The sequence below is a fragment of the Arachis stenosperma genome, chromosome 3 (assembly GCF_014773155.1).
Source record: "Arachis stenosperma cultivar V10309 chromosome 3, arast.V10309.gnm1.PFL2, whole genome shotgun sequence".
NCBI lineage: Eukaryota > Viridiplantae > Streptophyta > Magnoliopsida > Fabales > Fabaceae > Arachis > Arachis stenosperma.
Window position 1 is genome coordinate 60409168 of NC_080379.1, and position 8868 is coordinate 60418035.

At 41.4% G+C, this 8868-nt stretch overlaps 1 non-coding gene across 1 annotated transcript; it reads left to right on the forward strand.

Annotated features, from left to right (window-relative positions):
- The first annotated feature begins 8207 nt into the window (after nt 1-8207).
- Nucleotides 8208-8311, forward strand: LOC130971949 (small nucleolar RNA R71). Its single transcript, XR_009083154.1, has one exon. It is a non-coding gene; the product is annotated as a small nucleolar RNA R71 (small nucleolar RNA).
- Nucleotides 8312-8868: the final 557 nt, after the last annotated feature.

The following is an 8868-nucleotide window of genomic DNA, read 5'->3' on the forward strand; positions in this document are numbered from 1 at the left end:
CAAGTAAACTCGGATTCTAACTCCTAGAACCATTAACATCGCAAATACTTTATTACACGGAATATAACACTAACGCAAAGCTTTCGAAACAGAAATTACTTACTGAAATAACAAAGCAAAGCAACCGCAACTCCAAATCGACCTGGCAGCAGCTCCGTCAATAATTTTCGAGTGACGGCGGCGGCCCGAATCTCTGATAATAGCAGATGTACAACCACAGTGTAATTAATCTTCCTGGAATTTCGAAAGAACATAAAACAGACTTAAAACCCTTACCGGCAGTATTTCCAGGCGATGGTAGCAAGGTTCTGGAGAGCAGAAGTGGCGTGGAGCTCCGCCAACTTGGACCCCCGCGAAGGAGCTGATGGAGTAGAATGCAGCGGCAATGATACAGCTGACGGCGAGGGCTTCACGGACGGCAACGCATCTGTGCGGCGGGACATCCCTTCGCAGCTGCTTGTGGACGGACCGGTGACTACGCAGGCGACACGGTGGTGACGATGGGCTGGATCGCGAACGGCAGCAACTATGGCTCGTGACTCCCTCTCTCCCAGCGTTGCTCACTCTCGACGGACCAAAGAAACAGAAACGGAGCTCCTTCGTGATTCTCTTTCGGAGCTGGCAAGGACGACAACGTGGTGACCTCGATGGCGACTGGGCACAGCTCGTGGCTCCATGGGTGACAGTGACACAGTGAGTTTCCCTTCTTCTCTCCTCTACCGTGTGGCTCCTTCCCCCTTGCTCGGTTCTGGCCTTCCTCATGATGGCTTCGAAGACGTTATTGGTGATTACTTTTCTCATTAACGTTGCAAGCTCATTCCCATTCCACGTTAGTGGTCACATTAATTAGATTAACGTGGCTACTAACGTGGCTCTTCCTTGCTTCTTTTGTCTTGAAATCAAGCAAATAAAGTGCATCAAAGCTCTAATCCAAGTTATAAGATCATGCATTATCCAAATTGTCATTCAATTCTTGCATAATCCTCATGAAATCATGTAAAATTCACAATAATTGCTTGAATCAAGGTGTAAGTGTATTTTCATCCAAAACTTGCTTATTTCCTAAGAAAATACATGAAACTATCCTAAAACGGTAAAGAAAAGGTCAGTGAAACTGGCCTAGATGCCCTGGCATCACAACACCAAACTTAAAGCTTGCTTGTCCCTAAGCAAGTACTGAAACATGAGAATGATGAATGAAATGACAAGAGAAATGAGTCATTATTGTGGAAGTCAAGTCCTTGTTTTTATGAGGTTTCATGCATAGCAACTTAGGTTCATTCCTTCACTGGCTTCCAGGCCTTTATCATGCCTTGGAATACTCACTTGATTGCACCCTATGAGACTTTTATTCATTGATCCCTTTGTCTTGTCAGGGTTTATTTGTCTTCTTAGACTAGGTGCTTTGTGAGGGGGTGACTCTTTAAGATAAGCTTTCAGCCAGCACTCCCGAACCAGTTGGTTCAAGGTGCTAGGTGTTAAGACACCCCTAAGGACTTACTCCCTCAAGTCTCTCTCCCCCATACATACACACCACAGGCATATGGTTTGTTATTTTTCTTTCTTGAGACATTGGTGTCCAGCACCTCTTTGGGTTACTAAGTGCTCTGTAGCAAAGGTTGCTCTTGATAGTGGACTTTCAGCTGGTAATCCCGGATTAGTTAACTCAAGTTACCAAGTGATAAGGCACCCCTAAGAGCTTATTCATCCAAGCATATCCCTTGTACATGAACACCATAGACACATGCCTCAATCTTCAAACCCTTGGTGCCTAGCATTATTTCTTACTCTTTTTCTTTATTCTTCAACTTTCCTCTTTTTTTTATTAGGATCTTATTAATTAGCGAGTCTCATGGGGTATGTTTCAAGTATATGATTCAGGATAGATAGTTGCCTTCCTACCTTGTGGGTGAACCAACTTAGCTAGTTAATTACTACACCACAAGCTTAAGAACTTACTTCACAAAACAACTACACTCTTGTTTTTCATAACATCTTCTTTTTGATTGACTTAGAAGGACAAGCATACATATAAGCAGATGAAAATGAAAGCTAGGGTCTAGACTAGCAAGCATAGACCTAAGCAATGAAAACTGTTAAAGACAGAATTGAAAATCCTAAACTACTATGGAAGCATGTTCTATTTCATGCATGATTTTCCTTATTTAAAACTGGAAAAAGATAAAACTAGGAAGGAACTCCACCACCTTTTACTTATTGGAATGCTCATGTTCTTTCTCTTGTTTGTCCTCTTTATGTCCACTTGCACTTCCTTACATCCGATTCATTCTGGCCTTTTTCCAATCTTCCAGTGCCTTCCTTACTGATTCATGACTCTTTTCGGCTCTTTCTCGTTCCACTCGTTCTAATTCATCCTTTATGTCCTCATATCTTGTGATCCCAGAGTGTAATACAGGTAGTTGTCTGACTAAGTACCCGGGCCTGGCTTGAGTGTTTACATGATATCCAGTTTCACTCATATAGACCCCTTCTGAAAAAGCTCTGTATTCATCAAAATGATCTGTCTGTTCTCTTTGTTTCCGATGCATCTCATGAATGTGTGCACCTTGATGCGCTTGGATGTTGATTAGCTTTTGGATGGCTTCTTGTTGTTGATCTTGCTTTTGGTTCATGTTGTGGAGTGATTCACTCTACTGTCTCCCTTGCTCTAATTGCTGCTCCATCAATTATTTTTGCCATTTTCCTTGTTGATTTATCCATCTAGAGAGTGATTCTTCTTGGCGTCCATTATTTGCATTTGAAGCTCCTTTTGTGCCCCTTGATTCTCTATGTATTGCCTAGACAATGCATCAATAGCTTCTTGTAATTGGTGCATGTCTAAAGTGGGTAGAGCTTGTTCACCCGGGTTTTGACCTTCTTCAACTTGTTGGGCTGGTCTCTTTCTTAGTCTTCGCTGAGGTAGGGGAGGTGCAATGGCATGCATCTGACAAAGAGTAATGGGGATGCCGACTTTTATCCACTCGGGGTTTCCATCTTCGAACACCACCTCAGTCTTGTTGCAAAGACAGAGAATAGTGCTGGGGTAGCCTAACCTTCCTCCAGAATCACTCTTCTCAGCAAACTTCTGAATACCTTGTGCTATGAGTTCATGAACCTTGATTTCTCCTTCCTTCATTATGCATTGCACCATTGTTGCCCTCTTAAGGTTTACCTCTGAGTTGTTTCCGGCTGGGAGGATAGATCTCCTTACAATTTCGAACCAACCTTTAGCCTCAGGAAGAAGGTCTCCTCTTTTTATAAATCTGGGTTTCCCATGGGGATCTCTGTCCTAATCCACTCCTTGAATGCAGATGTCTTTCACAATCTGGTCATGGTTGGGACTATTATCTATCCTCGATTGATAGCTCTCTTCTGCAAAGGGTATGGTTCGCAGCTTTAACGCCCTCATGATGCTCATGGGACTAAAGTCCACCATTACCCCTCTTACGAAACTTGTATAGGATTCATCTGCCTTATCATATCTAACTGTGTTTGCATAAAATTCTCTTACCAGAGTTGCGTTCACCCTTGTGACCAGATCGGTGAGGAGCTCCCATCGTCGTTTTTCTACCTTCTCTGTGATTTCGGGGCACTCAGTTTTTATGACTTAGAAGCCAAACTCATATATGACTTATTTCTCAGCCATCCACCCAAATTGTAGTGCATGGTAAAAGGTTCTAAATTTCTTTTCATCAAAAGGAGGATGCTCTATAGGTTCCTTCCCCTTTCGCCTCTTGGAGCTTGATGATGCCATGCAGGAGACTTGGTGTGTGAAGATATTGAGTGTGTGTGTTCGAGAGAAGGAAGAGAGATGAATGGGAATGAAAATTGCGTATGGAAAGGTGTAGAATGGGGATCATTTATATAAAAAGATGATGGGTATTTGAAGGGTGCCGATTGATGGCATGGCTTAATAGTGGACGGTTGGGGTTTGGCATTGGATGAGCACAAGGATCACCTCTTTTGTGAATTGATTGGTTTGGTCTCCAAGGCTATCCAACTCCTAATGTTGCATGGTGACACTTCCCAAGGTGCACCCCTTGAAGACAAGTGTGTAGTTCCCTTGGTATAGTGGCTGAACCTCCTTTCTTTGGTTGTCCTATCAAGTTCCACTAATCTCCTTTTTGATTTCCTATACAGGACAAAAGGAATGCAAAAAGTCAATTGAATTTTTGGTGGGAAAAATTAAAGTATGAAATGGCTACTGTTAAATTTTTTTTTGTTTTTTAAATAACTAAATGTTGTTCATGAAAATGAACTAACTGATTTATTTAGTGTTTATGTATGCAACATTGGTGACACCAAACTTAGTTTGTGATCATGTGGTGTGAAAGGGTTTGATCAATACTCTAAGATTAACATGATAGGGGTTGTGTTCATGCCATCTTAGGATGCCTTGAACACCAAACTTGTTGTTCACTATATGTTGCATATAAAGATTCTTCTAAGTGCTTGTCAAAGTTGATTTAGAATTCATGAGCTTACTTTATTAACTACTATTAAGGAATAAAAAGGTAAGGGATATAAAACATGGGTTGCTTCCCATGAAGCGCTTCTTTAGCGTCATTAGCTTGACGTTCGGCCTTTGACAGGGTGGTTGGTAGTGTTTCAAATCTTCCCTTCTTGCAGTGAATCTGTTTCCATTGGCTTTGTTAAGAAGCTCCACATGTTCTAAGGACAAGATTTTGTTGATGGTGTACACTTGAGGCAGCTGAGATGGAATAGTGGGGAGATGAGGTGGGATAAATGGAAAATAGGCAGATACCACTTCATCTCCTGGAGAGAAATCCTTTGTAGGGATTTTCTTGTTTCTCCATCCCCTTGGGGCCTTTTTTCTTGGTTCCCCTGATGTTATTTTGCTCCTCATGGTTCCTTCTTTTAGCATGGTTTTGTTGCTTGTCTCATATGACTCTGGTGGGTCTAGTTCCTCTTGGATCACACTTGGCTGTTGCTCCTTCTGACCACATTGCTTGTCAACAGTAGGGGTTTTCAGGTGTGGTGCTTGTGCTCCCGTGCTTGCCTCTTCTATCAGCTCCTTATTGTGCTCTTCTTTTGACTCTTTGTTATCATGATCTACTTCTTGTGAGGGTTTGAAAATGTTGAAGGTGAGCTGTTCATTGTGTATCCTCAATACTAGCTCTCCTCGCTCCATATCTATAAGCGCCCTGGCTGTGGCTAAGAATGGCCTCCCCAGGATGATGGGATGGATGGGATTCTCTTCTATTTCCAGGATAACAAAGTCCGTGGGCAGGAAGTAGTTCCCAACCTTTACTAACACGTTCTCAACCACTCCTATTGCCTATTTTTGAGTTTTGTCAGCCAATTTGATGATTACATCTGTGGGTGTTAGCTCATTGATTTGAAGCTTTTTCATGAGGGATAGAGGCATTAAGTTGATACTTGCTCCCAGGTCACAGAGCCCTCTATTAATCATTGTCTCTCCTATAGCACAGGGAATGTGAAAACTCCCTGGATCCTTCTTCTTTGTAGGTGGCTCTGTTTGAATAAGAGCACTGCACTCCCTGTTCATCTTTATTGTTTGCCCACCCTTTAATGAACTCTTTTTGGCCAGCAGCTCCTTTATGTACTTGATGTAGGAGGGCATTTGTTGGAGGGCCTTAATGAATGGTATATTTACATCAAGTGATGCAAACATGTCGAGGAACCTTGAATACATTCTCCTTGCTACACCACCTTTGAGCCTTTGGGGAAAGGGTGCATAAGGGTTTAGGGTCTCCTCTTTCTTTAGCTCCTCCCTGTGTGTGGGCTGAGGTGTATGGTTTCTTTCTTCATGATTTTCCTTTGGAATGTCTTGGAGATGTTTTGTTTGTGTGTGTACTCCCTCCACACTCCTCTCATCACTTATAGTAATCATCTTGAATTCTTCCCACCTTACTTTCTTTGTTTCTCCTCTTGGGTTCTTTTCTGTGTCACTTGGGAACCTATCAGTGGGTTTGGAAAACTGTTGAGATAGATACCTGACGTTAGAATTTTTGCTAGTAAAGAATTTTGTAAAAATATAGTTGCGTTGTGAGTATAGATTCTAAACCAACAGAAAATCCTTTCGTACAAACGTTTTGGTTGTCACAAGTAACAAAATCCAATAAATTTATAAACCGAAGTATTCAAACCTCGGGTCGTCTTCTCAAGGAATTGCAGGGAAGTATGATTTATCATTGGTTATGGAAAAACAGTGTTTGGGTTTGAAAAAGGTTTTAAGCAAGAGAAATAGATTGCAAGAATTAATAAATTAATAACTAATAAAACTCTTGGCAATGCATGAAAACTGGAAGTCCTATCCCAGTTATCCTTATCAATTGTGATGAGAATTGGATTTTTCTCCCACTAAGTTAACCTCTAACTATGAAGGTAAGTCAAGTGGATGGAATAAGTTTGGTTCCTCAGGTCCTAGTCTTTCCTCGGAAAAGGCTAGAGTTATTGAAACTCGAGTTAATTCTTGAAGAATTTCAATTTTCAGTCAACAATGAGTTTGACAACTCAAGAATTACCAATTAATTAATTAAAGCCAAGAATATAAAAAGCTAGATAAAAATTATAAATAACTGGAATACCTCAAATTAAACTGAATGGAGATGTCAATTCTAACATGGACAATATTCATAAGCCAATTCGGCAACATAAATCAAACACAAATAAAAGCTTCAGAGTAAACAAAAATAGAAGAGAAACATAAATTATTGAACCTGGTATGAAGAAACAATCCTAATCCTAATAAAATCCTAATCCTAAATCCTAAGAGAGAGGAGAGAACCTCTCTCTCTAAAAACTACATCTAAAACCTAAAATTATGAGTAATGAATGAATGATCTGATTCTGCTCCACTCCCAGACTCTAATCTGCATTTTCTGGGCCGAGAACTGGGTCAAAAACAGCTCAGAAGTCACTCCCAGTGCTTTCTGGTCCGTAAAGGCCGCGGCAAAGTGACGCGGAGGCGTTATCCACGCGTTTGCATGGAATGAGATTCACAGATACGACGTGTCCGCATGGAACGCACGTTCGCATCGTCTATCTGTACGGACACTATGGCAAATTATATATCAAATCGAAGCCCCAGACGTTAGCTTTCCAACACAACTAGAACCGCATCATTTGGACCTCTGTAGCTCAAGTTATGGCCGTTTTAGTGCAAGAGGGTCAGGCTGACAGCTTTGCACTTCCTTCAACTTCTTGTATTCCTTCCACTTTTGCATGCTTCCTTTCCATCCTCTGGGCCATTCCTGCCCTGTAATCTCTGAAATCACTTAACACACATATCAAGGCATCTAATGGTAATAAGAGAGGATTAATATTAGCAAATATAAGGCCAAAGAAGCATGTTTTCAATCATAGCACAAAATCAGGAAGGAGAATGTAAAACCATGCAAATCATATGAATAAGTGGGCAAGGACTTGATAAAAAGCACTCAATTGTGCACAAGATAAACCATGAAATAGGAGTTTACCAATACCCCACTTGGGACTTCAGCCTCTTGATGGTGTCTCCCTGGTTTTTTATGTTGGCTCGCACTTCATCCTTGAACACTCTGTTGACTTGGACTTCTTTACATATGTCTTCAAGTAGAGTCTCAATTCTAGAGAGTCTATCCTCGGTTAGTGATGGTGGGTTGAGGTTAGGTGGTTGAGAAGGGTGATTATGTGGGTGTTGATAGGATCTCTGTGAGGTATGTTGGTGAGTTGCATTGTTGTTGGGATTGTGGTTGTAGCGTCTCTAGTCTTGGCCTTGGTCTTGTTGATTTCCCCACCCAAAGTTAGGGTGATTTCTCTAACCAGAATTATAAGTTTTGGAGTATGGATCATGGGTTTGTCTGGGTGAGTTTCCAACATAGTTGGTTTGTTCCCAGTCACCTTCTTCTCCTATATTCACTCCATCTTAAGCTGGTAATGAGGTGATGAATGCTACGACTTGGTTTTTTTCCACCATCTTGGTAAGATATACTAGCTTCTTGGTGATCATCTTATTTTGATCCAGCAATGCATCCATGTGGTTCAGCTCCATTACTCCTCGAGTGTTGCTTCTTTCAGAAGCATAGAAGTAGTCATTCTCAACGACAGTCTCAATGACATCTATGGCTTCTTCAATGGTTTTCTTCTTGTTTAGAGAGCCCCCTGATGAATGGTCTACGGCCTTCTTTGACTCATAAGAAAGACCTTCATAGAAGATGTGCAGTTGAACCCATTCATTGAACATGTCTGGTGGGCATCTTCTTGTTAAGTCCTTAAACCTCTCCAATGCCTCATAGAGAGTTTCACCATCTTGTTGTCTGAAAGTTTATACCTCAGCTCTCAGCCTATTAATCCTTTGAGGAGGTTAGAATCTTGCCAAAAACTTGTTTACCACGTCCTTCCAATTTGTTAAGCTCTCCTTCGGGAAGGATTCCAACCACTTAGATGCTTTGTCCCTGAGTGAGAAAAGGAACAAGAGCAATCTATAGACATCCGGATGAAAACCATTAGACTTCACATTGTCACATATTCTTAGGAAGGTGGTTAGATGTTGATTGGGGTCTTCTTGGGTACTTTCTCCGAATGAATAGTTATTCTGAACAAGGGTGATGAGCTGGGGTTTTAATTTAAAGTTGTTGGCATGTATGGTGGGTTTTTGGATGCTACTTCCACAATTTCCTAGGTTTGGATTGATGTAAGAGCCTAGAACTCTCCTTTCTTTCCCAGCATGATTCACAGGGCCTTCTCTGGCATGGTTGTGAGCTTCTCCTTCATGGTTATTTTCCAAGTTCTCCTATATGTTTGTTTCAAAGTACTCTTCCTCTTCCTCAGCACCAACAACTCTTTTCCCTCTTGCTTTCCTCCTTGATCTATGGAGGGTCCTCTCAGGTTCAGAATCAAAGG